The following is a 9841-nucleotide window of genomic DNA, read 5'->3' as shown; positions in this document are numbered from 1 at the left end:
GTTTTGTGTGAACCAGATTTTAATGGTGGTAATTTTGAATAGTAATGGCTGTATATGCCTAAGTCACGCTTCTTGCTGTCTAATCAAACATCAGTGATAGACATCAAGAGTACTCTTGGTAATTAATGATATATATTTTATTGGAAGTCTTTTGCCTTTAGAAAATAGTTGTGTACTTAGAAGATTATGTTAGAAGAATTCTTATTCTTAGAAGAATATAAGTACCTATATTTTATATCTATAGCTACATCTTTGACAAGAACCTATTTCCCCATAGCACTAAGTTACATTATAATTCATTCCATATTTTTAGAAACCAGGTCAAAATATTGTTCAGGCACATTGCTTCATCTGTCAGACATGAAAATGACTTCTATCAATTGTCCTTCTTAATTTTTAAGTCATTTTTACTCATTTTGAGGTTATGGGGAATCTTACATGTGTTTGATTGGATTCAGTCAAATAGGCTGTGCGGCTTTTACTATGCCTTGTAATTTTTTTCATTACAATAAAAAGCCTTTTAAATCACTGCTACTTAGACTTATATTGAAAATACTTGTGATACTTTTATATACAGTGAGTTTAATGCCAGGATGTGAAAGTAAATTGATTGTAGGCAATTCTGTGCTTGAGCACCCCAGAGTAAAAAGAATTACACTAGTAACTCTGGGGACCTCCTGCTCTCAGAATGGCTGTCTGTGCACTCAGACATCCACTGGCAGGTGAAAAAAAGAAGGGATTTCTTAATTCTGATCTGAAATTGTATAAACACATTTTAATTCAGAGAAATAATTTTTGAAGGGGAAAAAGGCACCTCAAGAGACACTTATGTTTAATGTTTTTAATCTAGTAAAATGAGCTGCAAGGAAAGTATGTCATCTTTGCAATAAGCATTTGAACATCTTCTAACAGTGACTTAAATGCAGACAACTTGCCATCTGGAGGTTGCGTGGGGTGTGGAGAGGCTTGGCTGGATCAGCTATAAAACCCTCATGGACTTTTTACCTCTGACACCCTGGTCAGAGTGAGAAGTACTTGGGGCTTTTAACCGAGTCTCTAATGACACGCACCTCAATCAGCTTGAGGAACAGCTGACGTGTCTTAGGATGAATTTAGAGCGCCGTGAAAGCATTAGAGAATGAATTAATATTTTGGGAAGGAGTCCTTGGTTGAAATTGTGATCCCTGACCACTCACTCAGTCCTGATTCTTTTTTCCTGGATCTTCAAGGTGAAAATGTGCAGGAAACCAAAGAGTTCTTGGGTTTTCAATGAAAGCAAAACCCAGATGTGTTAGGTTTGATTTTAGGAGACGGACTAGCTGCGTCTACTTGTTCACTTCCCTTCCCAAGCTTAGCTGGGGCAGATATTGAGGAAGGGGATGAAGGCAGGAAATAAAGAGATAGAATGTGTCTGTTGACATCAGCCATTAAGACTTGGAAGGGCCAAGGGGGAAATTTTGTACAGATTTAGTGGGCCTGGAGACAATCTGGTTCTAAATGAAGTCAGGCCTCTCATATGCAAGCACATTTCTATCAAGGTTATGGCGTTGAACAACTTCTAGAGAGAACCTCACAACAGTGACTACCGCTACTCCCTGGGACCAAGGCCTCTTATCACCAGTTCCCTTAAGAGAGAGCCTCATCCAAGACCTTATCTCCGGGTTCTCATACTAGCCTGAGCACAGCTCCACCACATGTGTCATTCGCATTGGGTTATAATGACCGAGTTCTGTTAGAGAGGTAGTACTTACACAAGGGTATAAGAGTACAGGCCCCAGAACCCGCTGCCTACGTTCCAAACCTAGCTCTGTCATTGACTACCTTTGCAATTTTAAACAAATTATATAACCTTTCTGTGACTTGGCTTCTTCATCTGTAGGATAGGAAGGATTGAGTCTATACCTATAAATTCCTTGGTTACTACCATCATTTACATCTTTTCTAGCAGGCTGTGAGGCTTGCGTGCTGAGGCTGTGTGTTATTTTTGCAGTTATATGTTCTTAGAAAATAAAAGTGTATATATAAATGTGCATAGGAAATGAGAGCATTTTTCACATGTGTTTGTCAGAATGGTTGCCCCTGACCAACAAAGGCACAAGATCATTTAATAAAATCCTTGAGCTAAAGCATCATGTGTAAATATTCAAACGTGAGTTCATAGGGATCTTCTGGTCCAATGTTCTTCTTTTACAGATAACTGCAGCCCAGAAAAGGGGTCCTGTAGCAGGCATTGACAGCACCAGGATTAACTTCTGTGGTTCTTATCATCAAGTGTGTGCCCATTCCATGGCACAATGCTTTTAGTCTTTGTTACAAAACATATTCAATCCAGTCATTTTGAGATGGCCGTTCTATTTTGCACCTGAAAAATATCCCCTCTGATAAGTTTCCTGAACCACTCTCCAGATTTTCCATCTGTGTATTCTAAAAATTATCTGTCAAAATGGTGAGGCTCAATGCCAACACCCAGTCCCCTCCAAAAGATAATGCACTGGTTAGTTACACCACTGGTTAGTTACAACAGGCTTTTGGCAAAGCCAAAATCTTGGCTTTGGCAAAGCCAAATCTTCTTTCTAAAAGAAGATTGTCAAAATGTTTCACTCATGGGCTAAACTTCACATTTTTATCATCTAGCATTCATAACATCAATTCTCACCTTCCAGCTGTCAGGGATGGTCACTTTGCCTCAAAAACACCTTGTGAATTCCTATCACTATAGCTTTGTTCATGTTATATCTTTCACCTGGAATGGCCTTTCCGTTACAACCCATCTTACAAGGTCCTGCTCAGTTTTATCTCTCCTATGGAGCCTTTATTACATAGCCCAGCTTACAACTAGTTACCCAAAGCAGGTAAGGGTTAATGCCACATTCTGTTTTTATAAACTGGAGCCAGTAAATATCTATGATATCTCACTGTCCTCTTATGAATATTGCTCAATTTAGACCTCTGCTCTTCTAGGCCAGAAGCTGTGTATTCTTCTACATGCAGTCTGGCCATCTGAACTATGGACGGATGCAACTTCTTGTTGTCTGGTCTTCCTGAGAATGCATTATATAGATTACAGTTCATTTAGAATGCAGCTGCCGGGGTCGTGACTCACACAGAGATTAATCATTACGCCTGGGTTAGCTTCATTACTTTGACTACCCATTACATCTTGCCAAGATTATAAAATGTTGCTTTTAACTTACAAGGCCTACACTAGCATTCACTTACCTCCAAGACACGCATTTATGCTGGTTTTTTTTTTTTTTTGGTGTTATTAGGTCACTGGAAATTGCTAACATTTCCCATAAGCTTTGATTTCAAAAATTACGTCCTGCCGAAGCTTTCTGACATCAGGTTGAGTAACATGTCTAAAAAAGAAAGTATATCATGTGTTATATTATAAATATTATAATATTTTACAAGGTATAAAGGACTGGCATGAAAATTTTAATAAAATCACCAAGGTTTTCTTTGATTTCCTTTTAAAATAATAATGTCGTCTGTAAAAAGATTTAAAAATTGTCCTGCAATTACCGTTGCTAATGAAAATACTGTCACACTGGTGCGAGCCATCTATATTTTCTATGGCACTATTCCCTTCTCTTCATCATGTGATTCAGCTCAACCCTGGAAAAATAAAGGGATTCTAAAGAGAAATACTGCTACTGCTCCCAGGACACAGTGAGTGTAAGTGGAAAAATTAAGGAAGAAGATATTTACTAACAAAACTTGCTGCATAAATTCAAGTGAGAGAAATGAAGAACCACAAATAGAGATGGACTCAATTTTCTAAAACCTGTATCCATGTGAGGTCTTCCCAGAAGCAAAAAGCAAAAAAAAAAAAAAAAAAAAAAAAAAGTTAATGCAATAAAATACTTGAAGGAAAATTGCAAAAGTATGCCTGGCATCCTTATTCAGTTGTATCCTTGACAATTATATTTTAAGGAAGTTAAAATTAAATCTTAAAATACATGTGAAATATATGTGGAACTGAAGGGGAAATGGAAAATAGAAGACATTGAGAATAGGTTATATTTAAGAGCAAAAGTTGTATATTACAGTTTCAATCCTTGTATGAAAATTTGAATGTCTTTTTTTTCTTAGTGGGAACTTATACTGTCATTCTTGATGCAGGTAATAGGGATGAACTTGTTCCTGATCAATCTCAAAAATTTGATGAGGTCTTCATAAAACATGACTGGCAAGTAAATTTAGAATTGCTGGTAATAGCATATGTATAAAAAGGATTTATTGTATGCCAGGTTCTTTTTTAAGCATTTTATATATAGTAACTTATTTAATCCTTACCATACCTCTGTGAGGCTGATATTATTATTATCTTCGTTTTACAGATGAAGAATCTGAGGCTCAGAGAGGTCAAGAAACTTGGCCAGTTAGATAGTTAGTATGCATTGACACCAGAATTCAAACCCAGATTATCTGGCTCCTGAATTCATGTTTATAACCACTACGATTTACTACTTCTTGGAATCATTGTAGGGGGGCACCCTTCAAACTATCCAAGACCTGTGTTATAGAAATAGCAATTTGAAGGCGAGGAGAACCAGAGACAATGGATTTGATGACTTATTGATTAGGATCCAGGGTTCAAATTTATTCTATGGAGAAACAAGGTCTATCTCATAGTCTACAATGAATTTATGATAGTAGGTGCATGCCAGGTGACTTAATTTGATGAAGAATGGAGGGCTTTCAGAGCAAGGAGCCAGGTACATCATTTAGAAGATATTCTGAAAACATTTCTGCAGTGTCTTCCATATATCCCTCACTCCTGGATCTAAACATTTGTGTAAAGGAATAGAATAATTATTTAAGCTAGAACACAGAAAAAATCAGAGAGCATTTGTTTAGGTGGATAAAGTTAGTCTTGACTAAACTAGAAGAATTTGTAATAGTCCAGCCACAAAAAAAGAAGCAGAGACATAGAAAGAAAAAAGCATGCAAATTCTCATCCCAGGTTTGGAATTAATGTGTCCCATGGGTTCAATAATATTAGACTTTTTTCATAGTTTCTTGAGAATATAAAGAACTGTATGTACCAGTGCCTTAAAATCTGTAGAAGAATCATTCAGAACTTGTAATTGTTATTAGGAAAGCTAGTATATTTATCTAGTAGTGTGAGGTGTTCTCCTGGTGTTATTCTATTTTGTACTCTTGGATTTTGATTTCCTTTGACTAAAGACATTTTATTTTTTCATCAGGCCTTGAAGAGAGCTTTCACTCAGGAGAACTTCAATATGTGTTGACATACTAAATGTGAAAACTGGGGTTTGGTCTAGTTTACCAAACATGCATAGGGTGCTTACTGCACAACAGGAGCTATGCTAGGTGCAAGGACATGGAATGATGTAGATGGGGGCCCTGCCCTTAAGGGCCTTAGTGTTGTTGAGTTCCCTATAAAGCATTTATTTGTCAGGTCATTGGTTTAGGTCCTGCCAGTCATCCCATAGATTTCCTCTCCAGTGTCATATTCTCAGTTTGTGTGTCTCCCCCTTAGCCACTAAATCCTGTGAACTGGTGAAATCTTATCTGCTGTCCATCATTTGGGGACATGGAAAGTGCCATTTTGTAAAAGAAAATTTACACACAAAAAACAGCCTTTTAAAAAACACAAAATAATAAAACATCATAACATCTTAGAATAACTTTTGATATCAGTTTATAAAAGTTGATACTAAAAATGAATTCTTGCTTTGATCTTTCTTCTAAAGAAGGGAATGACCTTCTTTGTCATTTGTATTGTTCTGCCAAGTGGAAAACAGATCGGAGAGCTCTCATTTTTACTTTTTTTGTTCCTGGTTTATATCCCAAATGGAAGACTTTTGGTATAATAAGCAACTTAAGCATTTTTATTTTCTGTTGTGTACTATAACATCCCTACTCTGTTTCTAAAAAAAAAAAATTACTTGAAATTTTACTTGAACATATTTTCCATGATAGGGTTTATAACTCTACTCATATTACTCTATAGGGGGAAATAATACATTGATAGCACCGTTATATAAAATTCCTAATACAAGTGAGTAAATGTGCTGGGCCAAGGTTCTTCATGGTTTAACCCAGAGGTTGACAAAGTACAGCCCCAGAGCAAAATCTGGCCTGTCATATGTTTCTGTAAATAGTTTTTTTGGACCATTGCTACAGACATTCAATTACATATTGTCTGTGTCTACTTGACATACTAAAGTACAGCTACAATGACAGAGTTGAGTAGATACAAAAGAGATCATATAGTCCACAAAGGCTAAAATATTTGCTACCCGACCCTTTATAGAAAAAAATTCTGCCAACCCCTGCTTTAAACTATTCTCCAAATGTACATAATAAACATATTTGGGGGGGGAGGATGAAAGGGAAGCAACTTTAAAATTATATTTAGCAGTCTTTCCGCCTATTTTTGAATAAAATGCATAACATAAAATAAAAGTTAAGACTTAAAAAAAAGCTGATTTACTGATCAGTGATCCAGACGTTAGAATCCTATTCAGATTTATGCAACACACACAAGTTGAACTATTTTAATTTGGAAGTTATAGGCAAAGATACAGAACTAGAGAGATGGCTAGACAAGATGAAGAGACAAGTAATTTTAAATAGAAGAAGAGTAAGCAGAGACATGGAAATAGGGAAGCGTATGAAGTTCAGGGTATAGAATGCCATATTTTAGAAGCTGTTAGTTTTGGTGGAATGTATTTATTCTGAGTTAAAAAAATTAGTGTAAGAACTAATGATTGCACAATGGGTTGAGAAGGAATAGAAGATATGGTTCTTTCCGTGGAAAAGCTTACACTTGAATTGTAGATTCAAAAGTAAAGTCCATGATAATTTTTAAAAAATAAATACAAGACTTGTATATTGGAAACTATAAGACATTGCTGAAAGAAATTAAAAGGGCCTAAATAAATGAATATATCAATGTGTATGGATTATATGACTTAATGAGATGACAATAATCCTCAAATTGGACTACAGATTCAATCCTTATCAAAATCCCAGTTGGCATTTTTGAAGAAACTGATGTACTGATCCTAAAATTCATATGAAAACATAAAAGATCGAGAATAGCCAAAAAAATTTGTTGCAAAACTTATACTCACAGTTCACAACTAAATAGCCAAAGATGTAATTAAAAGAGCCAAAGTTGGAGTACTAATATTCACAATTTAAAAACTTACTACAAGGCTTACAATAATCAAGACTATGTGATATTAAGAATAAACAAATAGGGGCGCCTGGGTGGCGCAGTTGGTTAAGCGTCCGACTTCAGCCAGGTCACGATCTCGCGGTCTGTGAGTTCGAGCCCCGCGTCGGGCTCTGGGCTGATGGCTCAGAGCCTGGAGCCTGTTTCCGATTCTGTGTCTCCCTCTCTCTCTGCCCCTCCCCGTTCATGATCTGTCTCTCTCTGTCCCAAAAATAAAAAAAAAAAAAAAAAAAAAAAAAAGAATAAACAAATAGATCAGTAGAACAGAATTGAGAGACCAGAAATAAACATTTATGGTCAGTTGATTTTCTACAGGGATGACAAGATGGGGGAAAATAGTTGTTTCAGCAAATGGTATTAGGACAACTGGATCAACGTGCAAAAGAATGAAGTTAGACCCCAACCTCACACCATATATAAAAATTAGTTGAAAATAAATCAAGGCCCTAAATTTAACAACGGAAACTATAAAATTCTTAGAAAAATACAGATATAAATGTTTGTAACCCTGGATTAGGCCACTGTTTCTTAGTTAAAATACCAAAAGCACAAGCAACCTAAGAAAAAATAGATACATGTCACTTCACCAAACTAAAAACTTTTCAAGAGATGCTATCAAGAAAGTGAAAAACACCACACCAGGATGGGAGAAAGTATTTGTAAAACATACATCTGATAAGGGTTTATTATACAGAATACATAAGAACCTTATAGCTGAGCAATAAGAAGAAAGATAACCCAATTTAAAAATGGGCAAAGTACTGAATAGACATTTCTCCAAAGATGTTATGCAAATGCTTAAATAAGTGTATCAAAAGATACTCAACATGATTAGTCATTAGGGAAATGAAAATCAAAAGCATGATGAAATACTACTTCATACCCACCAGGATAGCTACAAGCAGAAAGATAAATATTAACATATGTTGACAAGTATGTAGAGAAATTGGAATCTTCATGCATTGCTAGTGGGAATGTAAAATAGTGTAGCCTCTTTGGAAAACAGCTTGGTAGTTCCTTAGAAAGTAACTGTGTTTAAGCTACCATATAATCCTCAACTTCACTCCTATGTATATGCCAAAAATAATTAAAACATATGTCCATGCAATATCTTCTTTGTGAATGTTGATCCCATTATTCCTAATATTCAAAAAATGGGAACAACCCAAATGTCCATCAACTGATGAATGGTTAAACAAAATGTGGTATTTCTATACAGTGGAGTATTATTGAGCCATAACAGGGAATGAAGTACATTTATGCTATAACATGGATGAACCTTGAAAACATGCTAAGATGCCAGATACAAAAGGTGACGTATTGTATGATTCTGTTCATATTAATTTCCCCAGTAGGCAAATCCTTACAGGCAGAAAGTAGATTGATGGTCTACAGGGGCTGGGAGGAGGGAAGATTAAGGAGTGATTGCTTATAAGTATAGAGATTCTTTTTGGAATGAAAAAAATGTCCTGGAATTAGAGAGTGATGGTGGTTGTACAACTTTTGTGATACATAGTAAAAACCAGTGAATTGTGTGGTTTGTGAGTTAAATCTCAAAAAAAGCAAAACAAGAAAATGAAAGCCTATGAAGTGATTAATGGGGTGAGGATGGGTCTATGGAAAAAGGGAGTTTTGAGAAGAGAAAGCTCCTATGTCCTAAAGGCACTAAAAAGGTGAAAGGTAAGAGAGCCTTTTCTGCAGCAGGTTGCATGTTGGGAAAAATGGAAAATCAGTTTGGAAACAGAGTTGTAGTTAGGTTACTTGGGAGCCTTAAGAATCAATCAGAAAAATGTTATAAAGGGTTGCACATGGAGAAATAGGGAATCATTGTAGGTCAAGAAGTTGAAAGTAGAAGAAAGAGAAGAGGGATGCCTGGGTGGCTCAGTCGGTTAAGAGTCTGACTTCATCTCAGGTCATGATCTCGCGGTCCGTGACTTTGAGCCCTGCGTTGGGCCCTGTGCTGACAGCTCAGAGCCTGGAGTCTGCTTCAGATTCTGTGTCTCCCCCTCTCTCTGCTCCTCCCCCACTTGCACTCTGCCTCTCTGTCTCTCAAAAATAAATAAAACACTAAAAAAAAAGAGAACCTACAAAATGTCAGAGATGAAAATAGAATTAAAATGCAAAAGCAAAAAAAAAAACCTCTTTAAATAGAACAAGGCTGGGGCGCCTGGGTGGCTCAGTTGATTGGGCGTCCAACTTCGGCTCAGGTCATGATCTCGCGGTCTGTGAGTTAGAGCCCCGCATCGGGCTCTGGGCTGACAGCTCAGAGCCTGGAGCCTGTTTCGGATTCTGTGTCTCCCTCTCTCTCTGACCCTCACCTGCTCATGCTCTGTCTCTATGTGTCTCAAAAATAAATAAATGTTAAAAAATTTAAAAAAATAAAATAAAAAAAATAGAACAAGGCCAATTTAAGTAAATTAAATATATTCTACAATTACGTGTGTTTGTGTGTGTGTGTGTGTGTGTGTGTGTGTGTGTGTATCGTGGTATATGTGATCCCATATAATAATATAGTGCACTAAATTCAGGCATGCATTGGTAATTAGCTCTTTTGTTTGAATTAGAAACATAAATTGTGTTCTTCCTATCCAAGAGATATTAAAAAAAATTTTATTTAATTACAGATGT

This window comes from Prionailurus viverrinus, chromosome A3, assembly GCF_022837055.1.
Source record: "Prionailurus viverrinus isolate Anna chromosome A3, UM_Priviv_1.0, whole genome shotgun sequence".
Classification (NCBI taxonomy): domain Eukaryota; kingdom Metazoa; phylum Chordata; class Mammalia; order Carnivora; family Felidae; genus Prionailurus; species Prionailurus viverrinus.
This window is presented reverse-complemented; position numbering follows the sequence as displayed.